Source organism: Mytilus edulis, chromosome 13 (genome assembly GCF_963676685.1).
Source record: "Mytilus edulis chromosome 13, xbMytEdul2.2, whole genome shotgun sequence".
Classification (NCBI taxonomy): domain Eukaryota; kingdom Metazoa; phylum Mollusca; class Bivalvia; order Mytilida; family Mytilidae; genus Mytilus; species Mytilus edulis.
Window position 1 is genome coordinate 46,504,158 of NC_092356.1, and position 25,720 is coordinate 46,529,877.

The following is a 25,720-nucleotide window of genomic DNA, read 5'->3' on the forward strand; positions in this document are numbered from 1 at the left end:
TCCCAACCAAAGACTCATCAATCGATAGGTTTCTTTCAGGTGTATATAGGTATTTGGATCTCATGTTCAATGAATCAAGAATCGGCTTAAACTTGGCCGATGGGTCATATGTTGGATCGTTTCTGCCTGAAATTTTACGATTATCAACAACATGTAAAATTTTTAGAATTAGTTGAAACCTGTTTCTTGGAAACATCTTTCTAAACCACTTGTATTCTTGTTTCCCTTTCTTCCAGTAGCACTGTATTGTCGGTCTCTTATTCAGTCCCATATTGTAAATAGCGGCAAGAAACCCTTTGAATTCATTTATTGTAAGCGGCCCAGTCTTAATCCATTGGTGAACACGTGAATGTCTACATCTGTTGATCCTTTGCATGTTGGTTTTGATAAATGATCGGGCATATCTGAAATATAAATGTCATTAGATTAGAAAAAAATATATACGCTAAATGATATAAAATAGTATAACTGAATTTTTTTTAAAAACAGAAATCAAAATATATCATCTGCATGCTTGTTCGTTTTGTAATACTGCGCTGTATTTCTCGAGCTGTAATTACATCAATATAGAATAAGAAATCAATCAAAAGTCAAGTTAATCGATAAGTTATCTCAGATATACAGAGGAAATTTCCATATTTTTTCTAGATGCATCATATTTTTAAATGTCTGTTAATATTCCGGTCCGGTGCGGTCCGTTAATTTTATGTTTATGAATTTTTTTTTGGTCAAGACTTTTTGAGGATCTATGAAGATTCCTTTGGGGTGTTTAAAAAAAAAACGTTTATAGGTCTTTATAGTAGTACATTATTTTCGGCGGCAAAATAAGAATTGGACATCTATATATACGATCCTAAATTGCGTTCAGTCACAAACAAGGAAAAAGTAGTAACACACGATCATTATTATACAGTTTATATTCATACTGAAACAATTTTCAATAATGCCTTTGCTTGTATTCACTTTGATAATTCCACTAGACTTTTCACTCCTTTTTTAGTTATTTTAGACATCGGTACATTGTGCTTATATTTCTTTTTTAATTTATTTAGATGGGGATGGATTCTGGGGAGGTTAAAAAAAATCATTAGATAAGATTTTAGGAAATTCACATGCAGACGGGAATTGTTTCTGTTAAATTTGTACTCATATCTACAGATACATGTACATTTTATAGGAAAAGCAAAGCTATGAACCAACTCAATTACCTCCATGTGAAAGTATGACAAAATAGATATATATATATATATATACTCTATCAATAATATTTGATCAGTTTTATGAAGACAGAAATGCCAGAATAGCGAACTTTTTTACCTGTTTGTTTCAAGGACTATCTTCTTCATAAGATTGGTTGTAAACATGAGCATAAAATATGCTATTGCAGGAGCTCCTCTGTCTGGCATATTCTTGACCCCACTTTCACCAATAAATTCGGGGTCTTCAGCAATTTCTTCCGGCGGAAAAATACGGAACCAAGGATTTGCCATATTCGCCATATTTCGAAACGCTCCCGTTGACGTCATATATTCTAAGACGAATTTCATATTCGTGCAATTTCCCGTAGTTTTCCTCACATTGCTATTTGAGAAAAATCGCAATTTTGCAAATGCCTAGAAAAGGTTAATAGAAGAACTTGTAAATGCCGGTCAGATATTATACGGTGTTGCCGGAGTTTACCGGATTGTGGCATAATCAAACATAGCACGCATATAGCATATGAAAAATATGAGAATTGATAGAGCCATAATCAATGTACGTTTGTTTACATTCGTTCTTCTCGGATTTTCCTTGTACTTGCAATATGCTGTGACTACAGTTCGTTACTCTCGGAGGTTTTTTTTTCAATCCCTACTTTTGTTATTATAACATTTAGATAATAATTTGATTGCAGATTGATAGTATGAAGGATTTTCTAAAATGGTTTACACTAAAATCTGTGAATTCAAGTCTATAAGAAATAATCATTTTTTCTTTTAAACTTGAATTTTCATATAGAATGAAATTCAAAACAGTGTGGCTGTGGCCATTGATTGAAACATTAAATTCATCCATTGACTGGGACAATTTACGTGAACGTTTGTCTGTAACGACCACTGTTCACGACGTACCTACGATAGGCATTTAAACTGTGGGGTTACCAAAGGTTTCTTAACGCCTTTAATTATAAAATAATTCGAAAAAATAATCAGGAATAACCTTTATGTTTTGATTTATATAATTGATATAAATCAAAACATCGTGTTATTTCTCATTAATTTTTCGAATTACTTTATTAAGGTGTTGAGAACCTTTGGTGACCCCATAGTTTAAGTGTCTTTAAAAAGTACATAGTGAGCAGTGGTCGTCACATACAAACTTCACCTAAATTGTCCCAGTCAATGGATGAATTCAATGTGTCAATCAATGGCCACAGCCACACTGTTTTGAATTTCGTTCTATATGACTTTACGTTTTGTTTGTTCTGGGACAGCGCGGGTACCTGTTGATGTTACTGTGAAAGTGACGTAATAAACGTCAACGTCAATTAAAACATAATAAAACCGTTGAATTATTTAAATTTAACTGCCGTAGTTATCAAACCAACTTATTTTCAACATTTTTAAAAGACGTAAAGCCGTAGTTGTTGTAAAATATGAAAAATATTTTTACCAATTAAGGGCCAACATATTGGCCCTATGGCATTTTTCAGATATTGCGTAGGCCAATTTATTGGCCCTATGGCACAGAACTCGTTAATTATTTACCCGAAGCACCTGGGTTACCTTACAATTTGCGTGCTGTTGTTTTAAAAATATTTTGTTTATTATTGTATTTATTTGTGTGTTTTGTATTTTTTATAGTTGCATTTAGTGTGCCAAAAAATATGAAAACTTGACGTTCGTGACATCACATACAATATGAAAACAAGACATTTGTGACGTCACATACCAAACAATGACGTCATTAAAAAAATTGACCTATTTTGAGGAAAATCTTTCTAAAAAAAACCCCAAAAAGTAGGGGTGTGATAAAGGGTATGCGATAAAGGGTGCGCATCAAAGTTGCGCGATATGGATTAAACAGCAGGCTATTTATCAAAATATGCAAAACTACTGTTACTGTATTTACTACTAAACATATGATAGAAAGAAGTAATGCACATGAGCTCGGAGAAATCAACAAAATAAAAATAAAATAAAATTCCGCGAAAGTCTTTTAATGTTTTTGACGCCATTTCAAAACATGACGTCATACAAATGAAAACGCTACAATTGAACGTTTTCTGATATGTGAACCATCGAAATTCGTATAATATTGTATTAAAATTGATTTGTAATGTACGTAGGTTTTCTTTTGTTTTATTTTCTATTCTATTGCATTTTTCGCATATTTACTGATTTCAGCAAGTCAACATGGCGGCTCCTTAGTTACGAAATGTCAACTTTGGATTTGACGGGTACCGTAGCTTAACCCTTTCAATGCCACGGCGAAATCGTAAAAATATACGTTCAGTGCCAAGGCATGTTTTTCCATCCAGACTGGCTCTGTATTATGACGTTACTGTACCCTAACGTCATAGTGTAGGCGAACTGCAAGAAAGTGTTAGCGGAAAAACGCGGGGAAAATAAAAATTTACGGAAAAGTCCAAATATTGATTTTTTTGCGAATAAGCACAGTTTTTACCGTATTTTCATACATATGTATATTTCTTCTTTAAGGTAGCACTCCACAGTTAGGTGTGTAGTTTCGCATTTTGGCCCCTGTGGATTTTTCAAATATGAGAGCTAGTGTGCAATAAAATTCATTTTTGGATAGCTGAGTATTAAAATAGCCTTTGTATTGGGTTTATATGAACATCAAGATTATGTAATGTATGTAATATAGGCTGTTTTCTGTATGACAGTCCGTATTTGCATGTCCCTACCATACATTGGTCCGGCAATTATTGCAATGTTTTTTTCCAACTTTTTATCGCACGAACTTTGTGATTGGATTTTGCGAAAAAATGAGGCGAAAGACACCCATTTTTTATTTGATCATTAGGAAGATTTATGAAAACAGTTTCTAAAAAGGTATCACTCAAAGGCATTGAAATTTTAGTTTGATAAAAAAATTTGGGGGATATGTGATATGTCCACCCCCCTTTTTGCAATATTTTATGGTAAATAAATGCAGAATGTTGCCATGGATACACATAAAAGGAATTAATTTTCACTCTTTTAACTTTTGAAAATCAAATCTATGGAATATACTGATTACATACATATGCACATGTACAGCACAAACAGTTAGTTTAAGGCAGTGGCTATTTGACCGGCACCGGCTAAATAGCAAATTTGCTATTTGACCGGCACCGGCAAAATAGCAAATTTGCTATTTAGCCGGCACTGAATAAAACTTCATTGTCATTGATGTAATAAGTAGAAAATAAAAAAGCTTAATAATAATTTAAAATCATTTTATCACAATATCAAGCATTAAAAATACAGTACAATAAAATATAATAATATTGAAGATGTGTAAAATCTATGGTTTAAATATCCTGCCATGCTATAAAAATAGTGTTATGTAAAACTACACCGTACATCTTAAAAAAGACAATATTAAAAGTTGTTTGCTACGAATTTCAAAAGGACACATGATTTAACATTTGCAATTGTTACAAAACCAATTCTTTGCCTTTGGAAGTTGTTTTAATCTAGCACAAGATAAATGTTGCCACTCCAAACAGGAACTTCACATTACACTGGCTTCCTTTGAATCTGCATCATGTGTGCATATGTTGCATATGTAGGTAGGGTTCTTTTTCTTCTCTTTATAAACGCTCTTAATAGCTTCTCATGCATCTTTTCGACAATAATTAAATCAATGTTTACAATAGCCCATTTGCCAATTACCGATTTGATTCTATTATGACACACATTTTAAGACTTTTGTTTGTTTGTTTCTCTGTCCTATATTTTCTCCTATTTATCTGTTTATTTATTGTAACCCTGTCGTGTAATGTTGTCATATTAATGTTATAATTAACCACGTAATTAACACTGCCATTAAAGCGGGAGGTTTGGCATGCCACAAAACCAGGTTCAACCCACCATTTTTTCATAAAATGCCCTGATTTCTTTGGAACTTTTCTTATGAAATGGCACACAATTGCTTTTTCGGGTACTCTTTTTTTGAAGACCGATGACAGTTTGGGTCAAACCTTTTGGCCTTCCACGTTTCTTCATATTTGGTGGAAGTAATATATGCGAAACACACGATCCACAAAGTTCAACTGGAATCCAATAGGTGTTCTTCTTGTTGAGCAGTATCTCGTTCTTCTTCTTGCGAAACTAGTTTTCGTGATTTTTCGAATATATGAACATTATCAGTATCATTTTCTTTATTGTCTGTTACATTTATATCATCATCATGTAACAGAATTTGTGTCTCCCTGTGTTTTGTGCTTTGAGAAATTTTTCTCACTCTTTTTGGTGTACATATGATAGAGCACACTGATGACTGGCAGTGGCGGATCCAGAAATTCTCATAAGTGGGGCCCACTGACTGACCTAAGAGGGGGCCCGCCCCAGTCACGCTTCAATGATTCCCTATATAAGCAACACATTTTTTTCCCAAAAAGGGGGGAGGCCTGCCCCCCCCCCCCTAAATCTGCCTCTGACTGGTATCATCAAATAATCTATGTGATGTCCTGACTGTGTTAATCTTCCAACGATCTGACACTGCTTCAACAAACAAATTTTCGTGATTAACTTCTCTTAGTTTGAGTATATGCCTACACGGGAGAAGCACACTTTGATGAAAGATACAAGAGTAACTTTTTGAATTGACCCTCATTTGGCCTTGGCTTGTTGTAGCTGTCCATATAATCTCTCTTTCTGCTCCAGTTTTACTTCAGACCTGAGTGAAAACTGTTTCAGGATATATGCCCAAGCATATGGTGTCACCAACTCTTGATATCTATATTCAGGTGAATCATTCCGGAGAATGCTGAAACAGTCCTCTTTTGAAATATACCACTTGTCTTGAGGTCTCGTTCTGTTCGCAAAGAATTTAAGGCGATCAGAAAGTGTTCAGCAAAATCTGGTAATGTGGAGTAGTGATGTAGTACAGATTTTTTATAAATATTTTTTAGTAAAAAATATATTTAGTAATGTTACATACAAATGTGTTTTCATGCTTTTAATTAATATTATAAAGTTATAAATTATTTATTTATGAACATCTTCAATAAAAAAAATTATTGTACTATATTTTTAATGCTTGATATTATGATAAAATGATTTTAAATTATTATTAATCTTTTTTATTCTCTATTAATCACATCAATGAACAGTTTTATTCAGTGCTGGCTAAATAGCAAATTTGCTATTTTGCCGGTGCCGGTCAAATAGCAAATTTGCTATTTAGCCGGTGCCGGTCAAATAGCCACTGCCTTAGTTTAATGTATTAGAAATCCAGGAATAGGAGATGATAAAACATTTTGTGACTCATTTTTAATTTTATTTTCTAACTGTGGAGTGCTACCTTATGGCACATCAGAAAGCACAGAAATGCACTTTTTAAGATAAAATTTACCACAAATCTTTAGTCTTGTATGTTCTTGTTTTAGTTCTGAAGGTAACAAATCTGCTAGGGATGCAATTTATGTTTATTTTATTGTTTACTGTCCTTAGCAACCAAATATACACATTTTGACACTTAGACATGTAGCGGTCTTAAATTTGTACTCAATTAGCTTCACCATTGTAACCAAAGATTGCGCTTTATATGATATCCTCAGAATGTATCGCTTTATATTTTTGAATGCGAATAAGTCAAATAAACATTTTTAGCAGGATTTTATATTATAATTTGGCATTAATTAAATTTAATGATGCCAGTACTGCTAGAAATTTATACCCTGCTTGAGAGCTTCTAAACCAAGGTTAGGTATGCTATTTACAGCAAAATTGACCTATAAGTGCTTTCAAATACCTAAAAATTGTACAATTTGTCCTCTTTGAAGGTAATTTTATGATTTTAAATAAGATAATGGGAAAAGTTTTAGAAATTTACCCCCAAAATGAGACAGACTTGAAGATTTTCACTATAATCCAGCATTTATTTTTAAATCACTTTTTGTCGCGTTTCAACATCAACTGCTAACCTTCATAAAATCTTTATTACTGAACCAATTTTAAAAACTAAGGTACCATTTTCATCGTAACAGCTAGTAGAACACAGAAAATATAATAAAAATTGAGGCAGGAGGGGAAAAATTTCACCTTAAGGTAGCACTCCACAGTTAGGTGTGTAGTTTCGCATTTTGGCCCCTGTGGATTTTTCAAATATGAGAGCTAGTGTGCAATAAAATTCATTTTTGGATAGCTGAGTATTAAAATAGCCTTTGTATTGGGTTTATATGAACATCAAGATTATGTAATGTATGTAATATAGGCTGTTTTCTGTATGACAGTCCGTATTTGCATGTCCCTACCATACATTGGTCCGGCAATTATTGCAATGTTTTTTTCCAACTTTTTATCGCACGAACTTTGTGATTGGATTTTGCGAAAAAATGAGGCGAAAGACACCCATTTTTTATTTGATCATTAGGAAGATTTATGAAAACAGTTTCTAAAAAGGTATCACTCAAAGGCATTGAAATTTTAGTTTGATAAAAAAATTTGGGGGATATGTGATATGTCCACCCCCCTTTTTGCAATATTTTATGGTAAATAAATGCAGAATGTTGCCATGGATACACATAAAAGGAATTAATTTTCACTCTTTTAACTTTTGAAAATCAAATCTATGGAATATACTGATTACATACATATGCACATGTACAGCACAAACAGTTAGTTTAATGTATTAAAAATCCAGGAATAGGAGATGATAAAACATTTTGTGACTCATTTTTAATTTTATTTTCTAACTGTGGAGTGCTACCTAACAAAGATTTTAAAGTCTTATATAAAACTTCAAATTGAACAAAAAATGAAAACATGTTTTTTTTAACTTTAAAGCTGATTTTTCAAATAGAAAACGTATACAAGTTCATACATATACTTTTTACGAAAATCTTTTATTTTGTCAATATTTCAATGCTATACATGTACATGTATGGCAATTGAATTATGTCGTCTTCCTTGTAGTTATTCGCAGACAGTTTTTCCATATACATCATGTGATTTGTGATTTATTTTGCAATTAAAGTGTTATGAACAACAGTTATTGATAGAACATGTAAAAATTGCATGAATAAATTATAATCCGATGATATTCACGTAAATAATATCTAATACTTTTAATTCAGGTACTTGGCCATTTCTACCAAGAAAGTTTTGGTTGCCTTAATTCTACTTTTGCATTCACAATGCTAATTTCATACAATTTTTGTGTCAATTTTCGAAGATTTGTAACTAAAAGGCTGGAGAGTTGTGGTTTGTATATAATTATACGAAATGAATGCAAATGACGCTGAAAAATCCGCTTCTGCATGCGCGCGGTTCTTGCAAAATGTGATCGTCAGTAAATCTTGCAGGCATTTCGTATACATTTAAAAATTTTCACAGTGAACAATTCTACAATGAAAGAACATTAATTCTCCTTTCCTTGTACGATACATACTCATAGCGTCGATATCTGAATAGTGGACATTACATTTTAAGAACTTGAATGTTTAGTCGCAACATATTTCAACTAATTTTTAATTCTCACCTAACTAACAATAATAACCTTCCCGGTAGAAACAATCAAAACTACACTCCGACAGCAAAATTTCAGATTTATTCAAACGTCAATTAGTAAGAACTTGCAGTCAAACATTCATGCTGCAATGCATTCCATCAAAAGTTTTATTTCGAGGTAAAAGTTTGGATGCTGGTAGAATCAGTGTCAGGATATATCATGCTCACTATAGTATATATACTTTTTTGTACATGTACATATATAGTATAAAGAGAGAAAAGGCGTGCAGTCAATCCAATACCACCAGGTCAACCCAAGGGTTGTTGTTCAGTGGTTGTCGTTTGTTGATGTGGTTCATAGAAGTTCATAGATGTTTCTCGATTTTTTTTTTAATTCCTAAAGATTAGACCGTTGGTTTTCCTGCTTGAATTATTTTACACGAGTCATTTTTGGAGCGCTGTACCGCTTTGTTCTGTGTACTATGATCTATAATTTTCAAAATTTTTATACATGTTGAACTAATGGAGAATTAATGCCTCATTGACACTCCACCCAATCCTATACCTTTTAGCTTATAATATAAGAAATGTATTAGGTTTTTTAGCCTTCTTATATAACTAACAAATTAAGACCGTGGGACCATACGGTCTAACAAATGTCTTATAGAAGCAATAATAAGTATCATAATCCGAACTTCACCAGCATAACTGTAAGACGTTACCGCATCCGTTTTAACTTTTATATGGTTTTATATGAGCAAGCTGTCGCCATTATCACGAAGACCAATAATGGCAGTATATTGACAGGGAGAAACAGATAAATAGTGAATATAGTTGTAAATTATACTATAAATTAGAATTCAGTCGAAAATAACACCTTGATGATCGAGATTGTTTAGTCTGCATAGTGGGTAAATAGTTTCGTGAAATCGGTAAAAAGAGCAACGGCCAACGTGCAAGAATTTTTTTATTCCGTTCTGTGTATTTTTTTGTGGACCAATAGGCTAAATTGGTAATGATTCTCGTTACTGACTTTACAAATGGTGTACTCTTAAACTTAAGATTGTAGAGAGACATGATTATGTTTTATTGGCATTGGATCTGTCAGCTGTCTTGCATGTTGTTGAAGGAAGTTTAGGGTTATTAATTAACCAATTTTAAGCATTGTACAAATATACGTCCCCAATTCAAATGCATTGATCTTCAAAAAAAGGGGGGGTTCCAACCTCCTGAACCCTCCCTCTGGATCCACCACTGGTACATATGTATATTCATGATATCTTTTAAGATTGTATTGTTAATAAGGGTAATTTACAAAATGTAGGCTACACAACTGAGTATATAATACCAGAACTCCATTACTAGAGGAAGTCTGCAAGCTGTGTTATATATAGTCCGCAGGCAATCAGGTCACATTGTCCCAGCCTATTCACAGTGGAAATCACTGTACAATGTACATGTCATGGGTTTAAAATGTTACCATAAAACAGACAGTTACTAAATAGTCTCTCAGTTTTAAGCTCACCTTTCCTAAAAAACATGGGTGCCAAACAAATTGCCAAAGCTAAATACATGTATAGAACATAGGGGTAAAATGTAGTTTTGGGATTATATCTGAAAATTAAAGCATTTAGAGCAAATCTGACATGGCGTAAAAATGTTTATTAGCTGTACATCTATCAGCCCTGAAATTTTCAGACAAACCCGTCAACTGATTGTTGGGTTCAGGCCCGTAGCCAGGAATTTCCAAGGGGGGGTTCGTTGGACTCATGAACTCGACTTTAACAGTCACAATTTGAACAAGACGTTGACTTTAACAGTGCTTATTTGATTTCAAGGGGGGGTTCGTCCGAACCCCCCCTGGCTACCGGTATGGGGTTGCTTCCACTATATTAGTAATTTTAGGGAACATTTGCAGTTTTTGGTTATTTACTTGAATATTATTATAGATAACGATTAACTGTTCACAGCAAAAATGTTCAGCAAAGTAAGATCTACAAATAAGTCAATATGACCAAAATTGTGAATTTATCCCTTTAAATATAAAAAAGAAGATGTGGTATGATTGCCAATGAGACAACTATCCACAAAAGACCAAAATGACACAAACATTAACATCTATAGGTCACCATACGGCCTTCAACAATGAGCAAAGCCCATACCGCATAGTCAGCTATAAAAGGCCCTGATAACTTTGATAAGACAATATAAAACAATTCAAACGAGAAAACTAAAAGCCATTTTACACAGTTTGTTCATTATGTTTGTTAGCTTTCAAAAATCTTCTCTGAAACTACTGAACAAGTTGCAGGCAAACTTATTCTAAATGATCCTAAGTGTTTAATTTTGTGTTTTGTAAAAAAAAACACGGCCACCATGGCTAAAAATAAAATAGAACATTGGCGGATCCAGGAGGGGGGGGCGGGTTCAGTGGGTTGGAACCCCCCTTTTTTTTTTGGGCCGATCAATGCATTTGAATGGGGACTGTATAGCTGGAACCCCCCCTTTTATCCTGGGTTTGGAACCCCCCCCCCCCCCCCTTTTTAAAAGGGATCCGCCACTGTAGAACATAGGTAAAAATGCAGTTTTTGTCTTATGTTTCAAAAACTGAAGCGTTTAGAGCAAATATGTTATCAAAATTTAATTGTTCATTAGGTCAAGATTTATCAACCCTGAAATTTGCAGATGAATGGAACAACCAATTGTTGTGTTGCTGCCACTACATGTATATAGTAAATTTTGGAAAAATTGCTGTTTTTGGTTATTTTCTTGAATATTATTATAGATAAAGACTGTAAACAGCAAAAATGTTTAGCAAAGTTAAAAGACCAAAATTGTCAATTGACCACTTAAGGAGTTATTGCCCTTTAAAGACAATTTTGCACAATTTGTTCATCATATAAAATTAAAGATGTGGTGTAATTTCCAATGTGACAACTCTTCACAAAAGATCAAATGACACAGAAATAAACAACTATAGGTCACCATAAAGCCTTCAACAATGAGCAAACCCCATACTGCATAGTCAGCTTTAAAAGGCCCGGATATGTCAAATGTAAAACAATTCAAACGAGAAAACTAACGGCCTTATTAATTTACAAGTAAATGAATGAAAAACAAATATGTAACACAGCAACTAACAAGAACCACTGAATTGCAGGCTCCTGACTTGGGACAGGCACATACATACATGATGTGACAGGGTTAAACATGTTAGCGAGATCCCAACCATACCTAACATAGGACAGTGGTGTAATAGTACAACATTGAAACGAACTATAAAAATCAGTTGAAAAAGGCTTAACTCATCAGATGGATAGTATCCATACAAATAGAAATATATCTAACAAAAACAGAGTGAAAGTGGCTGGGCACTTAAACATTCCAACAACAAAAAGACCATAAGTACAGATCTGAGAGTACTCACAGTTACTGACAGCTAGTTCAAAGCCATTAACAATAAGAAAAATCATGCATCTAAGACTAAATTATCAATCATTACACATCCAACATCACATGGATTTAGTGTAAAGACGTCATAAACAGTCAGAGAAAAACATGACCTTGTGCAATGCTAAGATAAGGTATCAACAGATTGTAGATCCATGAATGTGCATATATGTATATAACAATAATATTTAGTTTGCTTTTATTTTACTGATAACAAAATCAATATTAATACCAATTCTTTTAGAATAAGTTTGCTAACTTTAAACAATCTTAATATTCCTTTGAAATTACTGAACAAATTTCAACCTAACTTGAGGTGAATTATAATTAGGGTATCTCCAATAAAGTTTATGTTTTATTTTCTGTTTTCCCGAAGAAAAAAACATGGCCACCATGGCTAAAAATAGAATATAGGGTAGAATGCAGTTTTTTGCTAAATAATTAATTATTTCAAAAACTAAAGCAAATTTAGAGCAAATCAGAGAAGGAGTTAAAATATAATTCATTAGGTAAAGGTCTACCCGCCCTGAAATTATCATCAGGGTAACTGATTTTTAGGTTATTGCCCCTGAATTGATCATTTAAGGAAAATTTGCAGTTTTCAATTATTATCTTGAATATTATTATAGATAAAGATATTAAACTGTAAACAGCAAAAATGTTAAGCAAAGTAAGATCTGCAAATAAGTCTTCTGAACTAAATGTTCAATTTACCCTTAAGGAGTAATTGCCTTTTACATTCAATTCTCAATATTATTATTTACAATTTGTTCTCTTAAATATTAAAAAATCTTCTCCTTTGAAATTGCTGAATTAAAATCCGCCAAACTTAGGCTGAATGAGCTTTAGAGTATCTAGTATAAATTTTGTATTCTATTTCCTAGCATATAAAAAACAGCCCTATGGCTAAAAGGAAACTAAGGGGTAAAATGCATTTTTAATTTGAAAACCAAAAATAATAATTGATGAAGATTTAAGCAAAAAATTACAGTTGAGAGCCTCTTGTTCATTAATTACAAGTATGTATTATATATTCATTAGAATCTGTCATTTTATTAGTGTTTTATAAGCATCCGCTTTTAATTTGCACATTTCCAATTCAATGGACCATGTTTTATCTTTATAAACGTTCGATGTGACTGTGTCACTGTGGGCCAATTAATTCACGGTGTGCTATGCATAAATTATCAAGACCCAGAATTGCAAAAAAAATATTGCTACATGTTATTTTCAATAGCTTTGTTCCCTACTGAGGACTGTCTATAAAGCATGATGAATTTATGTCTTTTTTTCTTTTTCTTTTTTAGATAAAATGCCTTTGTTTAGGAAAAGAGGCAGACCTTATGCCCATGTTACATATGAAAGAGGTAAAAGGAAATTAAAGAAAGGTGTTCAGGTCATAAAAAAAATCAAACAGGAAACAAAACCTACATCTGGACTCTAGCTTGCTTCCCAATTTTCAGGAAATGACCTTAATTCAGATCCTCCTTGTTCAAGTTCAGTGCTTTGTATAGAATATTGCCATAAAATATTGGATGTGAAATACCTGAAAGTATAAGATGTCTACATGTTGATCTTTAATTACGAATGATGTTCTTGTACGATGATAACATTTTGTAAATGTTTTGACTTGTTTGTGATATCAAGAACTTTGTAATAATTTTCAATAATTCAGAGATTAATTTTTTTTTCATTAAAATCAAATATATTGTTACAATACATACAGGAGCAAATTGAACAAGTTGAGATATATGTATAAACACAATAAGATGTTGACAAATTGTTTCTGAATGTTTCTTATTTATTTCGTGAATAAATTCCAGTAGTACATTGTGTACTAGTACTGCTTTTTAGCTCACCTGGCCCGAAGGGCCAAGTGAGCTTTTCTCATCACTTGGCGTCCGTCGTCCGTCGTCGTCCGTCGTCCGTCGTCCGTCGTCGTCGTCGTCCGTCGTCGTTAACTTTTACAAAAATCTTCTCCTCTGAAACTACTGGGCCAAATCAAACCAAACTTGGCCACAATCATCATTGGGGTATCTAGTTTAAAAAATGTGTGGCGTGACCTGGTCAACCAACCAAGATGGCCGCCACGGCTAAAAATAGAACATAGGGGTAAAATGCAGTTTTTGGCTTATAACTCAAAAACCAAAGCATTTAGAGCAAATCTGACATGGGGTAAAAATGTTTATCAGGTCAAGATGATCTATCTGCCCTGAAATTTTCAGATGAATCGGTCAATCGGTTGTTGGGTTGCTGCCCCTGAATTGGTAATTTTGAGGAAATTTTGCTGTTTTTGGTTATTATCTTGAATATTATTATAGATAGAGATAAACTGTAAACAGCAATAATGTTCAGCAAAGTAAGATCTACAAATAAGTCAACATGACCAAAATGGTCAGTTGACCCGTTTAGGAGTTATTGCCCTTTATAGTCAATTTTTAACCATTTTTCGTTAATTAAAGTAATCTTTTACAAAAATCTTCTCGTCTGAAACTACTGGGCCAAATTAATCCAAACTTGGCCACAATCATCTTTGGGGTATCTAGTTTAATAAATGTGTGGCATGACCTGTTCAACCAACCAAGATGGCCGCCACGGCTTAAAATAGAACAAAGGGGTAAAATGCAGTTTTTGGCTTATAACTCAAAAACCAAAGCATTTTGAGGAAATCTGACGGGATAAAAATGTTTATCAGGTCAAGATCTATCTGCCCTGAAATTTTCAGATGAATCAGTCAATCGGTTGTTGGGTTGCTGCCCCTGAATTGGTAATTTTGAGGAAATTTTGCTGTTTTTGGTTATTATCTTGAATATTATTATAGATAGAGATAAACTGTAAACAGCAATAATGTTCAGCAAAGTAAGATCTACAAATAAGTCAACTTGACCAAAATGGTCAGTTGACCCGTTTAGGAGTTATTGCCCTTTATAGTCAATTTTAACCATTTTTCATAAATTAAATTAATCTTTTACAAAAATCTTCTCCTCTGAAATTACTGTGCCAAATTAATCCAAACTTGGCCACAATCATCATTGGGGTATCTAGTTTAAAAAATGTGTGGCGTGACCTGGTCAACCAACCAAGATGGCCGCCACGGCTAAAAATAGAACATAGGGGTAAAATGCAGTTTTTGGCTTATAACTCAAAAACCAAAGCATTTAGAGCAAATCTGACATGGGGGTAAAAATGTTTATCAGGTCAAGATGATCTATCTGCCCTGAAATTTTCAGATGAATCGGTCAATCGGTTGTTGGGTTGCTGCCCCTGAATTGGTAATTTTGAGGAAATTTTGCTGTTTTTGGTTATTATCTTGAATATTATTATAGATAGAGATAAACTGTAAACAGCAATAATGTTCAGCAAAGTAAGATCTACAAATAAGTCAACATGACCAAAATGGTCAGTTGACCCGTTTAGGAGTTATTGCCCTTTATAGTCAATTTTTAACCATTTTTCGTTAATTAAAGTAATCTTTTACAAAAATCTTCTCCTCTGAAACTACTGGGCCAAATTAATCCAAACTTGGCCACAATCATCTTTGGGGTATCTAGTTTAAAAAATGTGTGGCGTGACCTGGTCAACCAACCAAGATGGCCGCCACGGCTAAAAATAGAACAAAGGGGTAAAATGCAGTTTTTGGCTTATAACTCAAAAACCAAAGCATTTTGAGGAAATCTGACGGGATAAAAATGTTTATCAGGTCAAGATCTATCTGCCCTGAAATTTTCAGATGAATCAGTCAATCGGTTGTTGGGTTGCTGCCCCTGAATTGGTAATTTTGAGGAAATTTTGCTGTTTTTGGTTATTATCTTGAATATTATTATAGATAGAGATAAACTGTAAACTGCAATAATGTTCAGCAAAGTAAGATCTACAAATAAGTCAACATGACCAAAATGGTCAGTTGACCCGTTTAGGAGTTATTGCCCTTTATAGTCAATTTTAACAATTTTTCATAAATTAATCTTTTACAAAAATCTTCTCCTCTGAAACTACTGTGCCAAATTAATCCAAACTTGGCCACAATCATCTTTGGGGTATCTAGTTTAAAAAATGTGTGACGTGACCTGGTCAACCAACCAAGATGGCCGCCACCGCTAAAAATAGAACATAGGGGTAAAATGCAGTTTTTGGCTTATAACTCAAAAACCAAAGCATTTTGAGGAAATCTGACATGGGGATAAAAATGTTTATCAGGTCAAGATCTATCTGCCCTGAAATTTTCAGATGAATCGGTCAATCGGTTGTTGGGTTGCTGCCCCTGAATTGGTAATTTTGAGGAAATTTTGCTGTTTTTGGTTATTATCTTGAATATTATTATAGATAGAGATAAACTGTAAACAGCAATAATGTTCAGCAAAGTAAGATCTACAAATAAGTCAACATGACCAAAATGGTCAGTTGACCCCTTTAGGAGTTATTGCCCTTTATAGTCAATCTTTAACCATTTTTCATAAATCTAAGTAATCTTTTACAAAATCTCCACTGAAACTACTAGGCCACAATCATCTTTGGGGTATCTAGTTTGAAAAATGTGTCTGATGACCTGGCCATTCAACCAAGATGGCCACCACGGCTAAAAATAGAACATAGGGGTAAAATGCAGTTTTTGGCTTATAACTATGAATTCAAAGCATCTAGAGCAAATCTGACAAGAAGTTAAATTGTTAATCAAGTCAATATCTATCTGCCCTGAATTTTTCAGATGAATTGGACAACTGGTTGTTGGGTTGCTGCCCTCCAATCGGTAATTTTTAAAGAAATTTTGCCGTTTTTGGTTATCTTCAATACTATTATAGAAAGAGATAAACTGTAAACAGCAATAATGTTCAGCAAAGTAAGATCTACAAATAAGTCAACATGACCTAAATGGTCAATTGACCCCTTAAGGAGTTATTGCCCTTTATAGTCAATTTTTAACAATTTTCATTAATTTGGTAAATATATGTAAATTTTTACCAAATATAGTTCTCTGTTACTAATGGGCAAAGTTCATTATAGATATAATTGTAAGAAGCAAAATCGTTCAGTAAAGTAAGAACTTCAAACACATCACCATCACCAAAATACAATTTTGTCATGAATCCATTTGTGTCCTTTGTTTAATATGCACATAGACCAAGGTGAGCGACACAGGCTCTTTAGAGCCTCTAGTTTCAAAGATAATATTGTAATGGTTTGGGAAAAAAATCCCTCTTAACTATTGAAAGTTAGATAACTATTCACATACATGAATGAATGTTTATTTTTTAGGTACAGATGCCCTTAAAGTTTTTGATGAAGTAAAGAGCAAGATACTATCCCATCTGGCAGTGATACCTTCATGACACTGTATGATTAATTTGACAAAGAATAACAATAGGACACCAACAGTTCACATATAAGAAGATGTTTTAGGGTAAACCACATACTGTGTAGGATTTAATAATGTCCCCTATGAAATGATGTCCAGAGGACATTATTTCATAGTAAATACATGGACAATATTTACTTATTTAGATGTGTCCTGGACACAATTTCCTATGAAAATATGTCCTTGGATATGAAAAAGTGTCTATGAACATGAACATTATTTAATACTATACTTCTGAACTGGTGGACACTTTTTTCAGGACATTATATCCATCAGGATATTTTTTTGATATGATCAAAATATTAAATGATGTCCATTGCCTTGTTATTACTGGACATATTTTAACTTTAATACAGTGTTACCTTGACAGAGAGTTGTCTCATTGACACTCATATCTTCCTTATCTTCCTATTTATACTTTTAATATATATACATGTGTGATGATTTAAATTGAAATAAAAAAGTGACAGATGCTGTTCAGTATTATTTTCCTTGAAGGACACAATTAAATAACAATCACTACAAAAAAATTTCCTGTAGGTGGACCATATTTCATAACTGTTGCTGTAAAATGCTGTATACGTAGGGGACAACATTCCATGGCAATGGACAGTGTTTAATACCAAAATTCTATATTTTCTATTGCCTTCTTCTCATAATAAATATAGTATAGTTCTTCACATTTGATTTTATACTTTACACTCTTCTTCCTTTTTGTTCTTATCATTAGCTGGGTATTTCTTAAAACTTTAATTTCTCTCTATTTACTTCCATCCTTAATTTTTTGTTTACATATGTATATTAATCAATTTCTAATCAATCCTTCAGATTTTTATTAATATTCAAGTGTAATAAAACTTTTTAATGGCCTTTGTATTACTTCCCTTGGAGGACACAATTTAATAGTGACTACTATGACAACTTGTTCTGCAGGTGAACACTTTTTCATAACTTTTGCAGTAAAATTCTGTCCAGTTGAGGACAATATTTCATGGCAATGGACATTATTAAATACCAAAATTCTATGAAAAATTGTCCACATGGACACTACTATTATGTCTTACAACTGTACAGAAATTATTTAAATAATTTGAAATAAAGATATTAAGCAAAATTTGTTCGATTTTAATTAAATAATAACAAATCAATATTATACCAATAAAAACAAAAATTAAAGACCTAATTACAGTGTTGATTTGGTATAAACCGTTTCAAATAAGTTTATTTAAAGGATCAATAATTTTACCTGGATCGTTTCTAAATTTCTGTGCTTGGAAAACAACATATGATCAACATATACATTTGTACTCATATTTGTTCTTTTTTTCATATGAGGCAGACTTCATACATGTACAGGAGCTTCTAAAGAGGTTTGAAAAGATGGAGATGTGGTATGATTACCAATGTGACAACTAGTCACAATTGATTTGGGTAGAAGGGACAATAAGTAATGCCTTCAACCATGAGTATAAAAGACCAAAACAGAAAAAATAATGGCTAGATTTAAGACCAAATAAATTGAAAACAATTTTAATGGAAACCAATCACTCCATTTCAGGCTCCTGGTTCCAGATTTGGGACAGGCACATATTAAATATTTTAATTTGAGATAACTTGTGAGCACTTAACCAAGAAATATTAACAATATGTAACAAAAAATCTCCCCTTTGGCTTACATTCTTGCATAGATTTTCCCATTGGAAACTGACTGAATTAATTAAAAAAAATACACATTTATTACTTTTTATTTTTCTCTTTCTTTATCAACTTTAATTAATTTGCTATCATGTTATTGTTTCTTTGTTATTTTTAGGTGAATGGTTATAGTAATTTAGACGAGCAAAACATGCATTAAAGACTGGCAGTGTTGCTTGGATTTTCTTCAAATGGTAATATTTATAGTAACGTGTTTAATTCATACAAATGTTTTCATTGGCTATTTGTGTTGGCTGATAGATGTATCAATTCGTGCCATTTTTAGCTCATCTGACCCAAAGGGTCAAGTGAGTATTTTTCATCACTTGAAGTCCGTCGTAATTGTCTGTTAACTTTTACAAAAATCTTATCTGAAACTACTGAGTCAAATATAACCAAGCTTGTCCACAACCATCATTAGGGTATCTAGTCCCAGGACCTGACATGCCAACCATCATAATTGCCATGCATGGTTGTAAATAGTACAGAAGGGCAAATTCAAGTTTTTTTTATTGTCTTAAAAATGCTATAGATAGAGAAATTATGGAAATTGCAGAAGTATTTAGGAGATATTGAACTTAAAAATAGATTTTAACCATTTGTTTTTGTTTTTTTATTGCATTTTCCCCTTAAGGTGGTACCTAACACTACAGGGAGATAACTCTGTAAGGTCAGCTAAACGTTTTAATTACGTTGTGTTGTAAAGGGAATATTAAGATTCTCAATGATCAAAATTGGTGTTTGTCAAACTGCTATATAACCAGTGTAATTTTTCTAACAAAACGGTTGGTTCAAAATTTTTGAAATTTTTATGTTTTTGTTGAAGGGTCAAAGTAAATACATTGTCAAAATTTTATGAAAATTAAACGAGCCAAGTTAATTTTAGTGAAAGTGTTGGGTACCACCTTAAGGAGGCTTAAGAAAAAAATCAGCAAAAATTGAAACATTTGCTTTTTCATTTCAAATTTTATTTATTACACTATTAGTGTTACTTTATGATATGGTTCAAAAATCAACCAAAAAAAAACAATTCGTTTTGGCCCCAGAAGACTTTTTAAAATGTTTATATCATTGAAAATGCTCCAAATTATCATCCTTTGGTGAAAAAAATGCCATTTTTTGCATAAAAATTGCAATAACTTTTTTAACTCATGCACCAGTGACCTATATTTTTTTATTATTGTTTTCAAATGAACTTTCCTGAAACTAAACTATTGAAAAATTTAAGCAATTTCTGTAATTTAGTTCTTTTTTTATTTTGATTTTACCTTTTTTTCTCCTATTAGTTCAACAGAAAAAAAGTACTTTAACAGAAATACGTTCTTCTTTCAAATGAAGATTGTGAGCTTAAATGAACGGTGACCCCATATTTTTGTTTAATTTTTCTTTTAAGAATAGGATAAAGTTTATTTATAGAAAAGAAAAGGGAAATCCTATATTTTAAAAAAAATGATTTAGACCCGCTAGCCCCCTTATTATAACAAAAGCTATAATAGAAGAGAAGCGAAAGGTACCAAAGAAAAATTTTAAAAGACCAACAGACAACCAATAGTGTATAAAACATGTTACACTAAAGACGGACCCTATTACAAACTGGAGGTGATCTAGAAGGGTAGGCAGATCCTGCTTCACATATGACACCTGTATAGATGTAGAGAAAATTTAAATATAAAAAATGATCTAGTTTCTGGTGTCAAAATTTATGAAACCTGAAACTATTAAATGTTTCTCAATGTTTGGGACAGAATTAGGTATGTGTTTATGTGAATCACTAACTTATGCAAGACAGGCCCTACACCTGACAACCTCATATTTTTTTAGTTTCTTTGTTGATTTCATAGGTATAGGGAAACCATGAATTTAAATATCAATCAAAGTAAAAAATATCTTGTGGTCTGGTGTGTTTTTGTTGCATCAAAGAAAGTTTTCTTACGTTGACAATATTCTTGTTCACAAAATAAAACAAAATATTTTTTCGTATTATACTAAATTAACTACAGCAATCAAAAAATATTTGTGAAATTTTACAGATTTTTTAGATTACTACTGGTACGAGACAACACTATTTTTAACATTTGACCTTTGTTTTTAATTTTGTTAAAGCATAAAATTTTAATTATCACATATATTTTGAAATTGTAATATAATCTAGAATGTAATGATATCTCATACATATTAAAGTTTTTATTTTAATATATGAAAGTATAATGCATAATACAACCACCCACATAAAAAAAAAATAATTACCTTCCCTGGGGGAACATAGTATTTTCTGGAACTGCCCTTAATGTTTTCTTGGGGGATAAAGTATTTTCTGGAGCAGCCCTTAATGTTTTAATATAAAAAAATATCTATTTCAAGTTGATAAACACAAAAAAATCCTGTGATATAGTCTATATTACTCCAATCCAGGTTTTACCCTTGTTCTATGTGTATGTTACATACAAACGTATAAAAAAGAAAAGATGTGGTGTTAAGTTTGCCAATGAGACAATTCTCCACCAGAGACCTAATGATGTAGATGTTAATGATAAACCACAGATTGAAATGCCTACCTGCTCATTCTGGATATGACATGAAACTTCATTATTGAAACGAAAACAAATGTAGAGTTTAGTATGACGTCCATCATCACTGAACTAGTACATATTTTTGTTTAGGGACCACCTATTAAAAGCACGCTTCAGGGCGCGGGATTTTCTTGTTGTATTGAAGACTCATTGGTGGCCTTTGGCTGCTTTCTGCTCTTTGGTCGGGTTGTTGTCTCATTAAAAAAAATCCCCATTTTCATTCTGATTTTTACATTTTACTATCTGTAGCTAACATTATTTTTATATACTCTTCATAGATAAGTTTTTTGCAAATTTAACTATCTATTGCAAATGGATTCTATAGTCAGAGGGGAGATGTGATCTTTATTAAGGTCAAGTTACAGTAAATGAGCTATGTCACAGATTTCAGTCAAATTTTGCATATATACAACTCTGGCTCTATGAACTTGTGAAAACCTAACAAGCAATGCATTTATCTCATTTATCATTTGAAATATTACTGATTGAAATCTTTCAAAATGAGTGAACATTTGTATAGAAAGCCCTTAAAATCAGCAAAAACCTTCCAAAATCTGGCTTAAAATTCATCAAATCTCTGATTCTTCTCTATAGATTTTTTTTTAAAACTATATGTCGTTGATACATAAATATCTGTTTTGATGTTGCAAAATAAATATAAGGTCACCGACTTCGTTTGTACAATCAAAATCTGCAACATATAAAAAAGAAGATGTGGTTATAATGATTGCCAATGAAACAACTCTCCACAAGAGACCAAAATGACACAGAAATTAACAACTACAGGTCAGTGTATGGCCTTCAACAATGAGCAAAGCACATACCACATAATCAGCTATAAAAGGCCCCAAAATGACAATGTAAAACAATTCAAACGAGAAAACTAACGGCCTAATTTATGTACAAAAAATGAACAAAAAACAAATATGTAACACATAAACAAATGAAAACCACTGAATTACAGATTCCTGACTTGGGACAGGCACATACATAGAGAATGTGGAGGGGTTAAACATGTTAGCGGGATCCAATCCCTCCCCTAATCTGGGACAGTGGTGTTATAACCCATTTACTGTTCCTTGACCTTAAAATAGATTGATAATTCAAATTGAAAAACTCAATTTTAGCCCTTACAGGTTGTTTTGCATTTTATTTATTAAAAATGTTATAATAGCCATGTAACAATGATTTTATTTTCAGGTCATTTAAGAAGAAAATTGATAGAGGAAAGATACAGATATGCAAGAATTTAATATTTGAAATGCACTTAATATTTCTTTTGTATATGACCACCAAATTTTGGCTGTCATTATTATTTCTGCCATATAAACAAATATATCTTGTAAAATTTATTCATTAGAGGAAGCTAAAATAACAAATATCTAACCACATTAGGGGGTGCATATACACATAACTAAAAAAAAGGCTTATTTAGTCCAGTCAATCTAGCATAAATTTGACCCTAACCTGAAAGTAATTGCAACAGAAGATTTTTAAGGTTTAATCTTTAGCATTATACCCCAAATATACACAGAAAAAAGTCCCATAAAATCTTACTGGAGTAAGACTAAAAAAATCACCATATAAAATTCCTATGGAGATTTGCATTGAAAAGGGATATAACTCTTGCAAAAATGGCAGAAATATCAATAAAAATTGACACAAAATAATAATAATAACTTTGCCGCTTATATTCATCAGAATGTATTGATTCTTGGGTTTTTTTAGCAGTCTTTAGAGTATAACAAACAATTCTAAAGGTGTTTTCATATCTTTTATCAAGCTATAATCTAGATTTCGTAATTCATTAGTTGACCATTTATTAAATTTTTCAACATGTCAAGAAAAAGAATCTCAAATTCAATGAAAATAATTAAGCATGTATTCTTATTTTAGTGGTTTAAAGTTTCTTTAGACAAGTAAGATGCTGAAAAAATATAATATACAGATATAGATAATATCAAATTTTTACATTATTATTTTCAAAATGGTCACAAAGCTTCTAATTTGCAATTTCTTCAATGAAAAATGCACACAAAAAATAAAACTACCCACAACACTTTGGTTTTGTACATTTCATGAACAGAAGATTATATGATTTAGTCAATAAATCAACTTATAACCCATCAAAGTTTCATACCTTACATAAATTTCAAGAAAATCAACCAAAAACTGACCAAAAAAGACATTTTTGCGGAGTTATCTCCCCCTTCCAAATTTTAATTTCCATTGGAAATTAGAAATGCTGATTTTGAGTTTTCCTCAAGTTAGATTTTATGGGACTTTTTTCTGTGTATATTAAGGGCATAATGTTATAGATTAGAACTAAAACATTTTAGTTTGGGGCTCAATCTTAGTTTGACTGGACTAATTGTAAAAAAGTTTGAAAATAACGCAAACAATATTCGAAACCTTTTTTAAACATGGTATTACATTTGTATATGTGACAAATGCAGTTAACAGCAATTTTGTTGCCAATTTACCAACTGTGTAGACGCTTTTACCACTGTTCCTGCACTGGTACCTAAGTCATCAAAAAATAAAACAACACCACAGAACAAATCAATTACACTACAAATCGTGATTGTAGGTAAAACATCAAGAAGCTGTTGCATCTGTAATACAACGAAGAGCCCATTTGTTAAAATGCCAGACAAGGCCATATTACATGAGTTTGTAACACAAGGTGTTCAATGGCCAACTAATGTATTTAAGTAAGATGTTGTCCAGTTAAAATATATCTAATCTTGTCTTATAGCCGATAAAACCTTAAAGAGCAGGACAAAAACAGATATACATATATTCAGAATGAGAAAAACAGCATCCCATTTGAATTAGTTCTATATTATTTGGCTTCTGGACAAGTCATGTGGTATGGTACCATATGCGCATAAAGGGTGTTAACAATTAAACAAAATCAATATAAAAAATTCAATAGTCTTGGCCTTGTTTTTTGTAGGAATACCTGTTCAAGGTATGAAAATAGATGATGTGACCTATTTTCAAGTACTATGATTAGCATCTATCGGGTTATTTAAAACATGATTTACCTATCTTATCCAATGAAAAGGACTCTAGGGAAAATGGCCCTAGCTCTTTAGCCAAATTATGAAAAAAATAATGTTTTCACAAAATCCACCTACATTGATGATGTCACAAATACATTAAATGTTGAAAAAAAATTGAAATATATTAGTAAAACATTTTAATTGTATGTCTTCATAACAATATCACACGTATAAAATGATTTCTTTTTTTTTAAGGTTGTATGTTCTTTGTGAGGGTTATTCCATTAAAATGTATCAAGGAGGGAAGTTTAATTATTGAACTTGGGTCATGGGTCGTTATTCAGTATGCGTCTATTAGCATTATGAAGAATTATCTGAAAAATTGTTCTTGGTTGTAGGGATATTTTGAAAGTCCCTACCTACCTTCCGACATACAATTAAATGGAATAGCCCTCACAAACTTTTTTTGCGTATTAGCATAGATGCAATAATAACATTAACTGAATGATTTATTAATTGTAATGTTTGTGGCTCATGTTGACTGAAATGACATTGAATGAAATAAAGTTTGTACCAAAAAATGTTATAACTACTTTGAACCCAGAATTATATGCAAGTTATTAGGCTCTTCGTTAGGCAGTCAAAAGGGGACTATAGGTTTGCACACCGTTTGTCTGTCTATCATATTAAGTTGGTGTATCAAATGATTACAAGTCAGTCTGAAAGCTACATGAACTTGGCCCCATTTTTTTTCTTGGACGCTGTAAGCAGTAAGACAACAGTATTTGATGTATGGATGTATGGAATGATTATTCGATTGCAGGCTGTACATTATGGTTTACCTGTCATTGACCTCTTTTTTATGGTTTTATTGTCGAGCCTTCAACTTTTGTTGCAGAAAGCTCGACATAGGGGTAGTGATCCGGCGGCGGCGGTGTTAGCTCACTTCTTAAAAGCTTTATATTTTAGAAGGTAGAAGACCTG

At 32.3% G+C, this 25,720-nt stretch overlaps 1 long non-coding RNA gene and 1 pseudogene across 2 annotated transcripts; one reads left to right on the forward strand and one right to left on the reverse strand.

Moving 5' to 3' along the window:
• LOC139500985 (potassium voltage-gated channel protein egl-36-like) overlaps positions 1-25,720 on the reverse strand; it is a 61,670-nt pseudogene that overhangs the window by 11,776 nt on the left and 24,174 nt on the right.
• LOC139500987 (uncharacterized) lies at positions 9,247-24,658 on the forward strand. Of its 2 annotated transcripts, XR_011658428.1 has the most exons (5): positions 9,247-9,571; positions 13,418-13,477; positions 17,364-17,508; positions 19,277-19,352; positions 22,929-24,658. It is a non-coding gene; the product is annotated as an uncharacterized lncRNA (long non-coding RNA). The 2 variants fall into 2 exon arrangements; XR_011658429.1 differs by lacking the exon at positions 13,418-13,477 and having other exon boundaries at positions 9,251-9,571.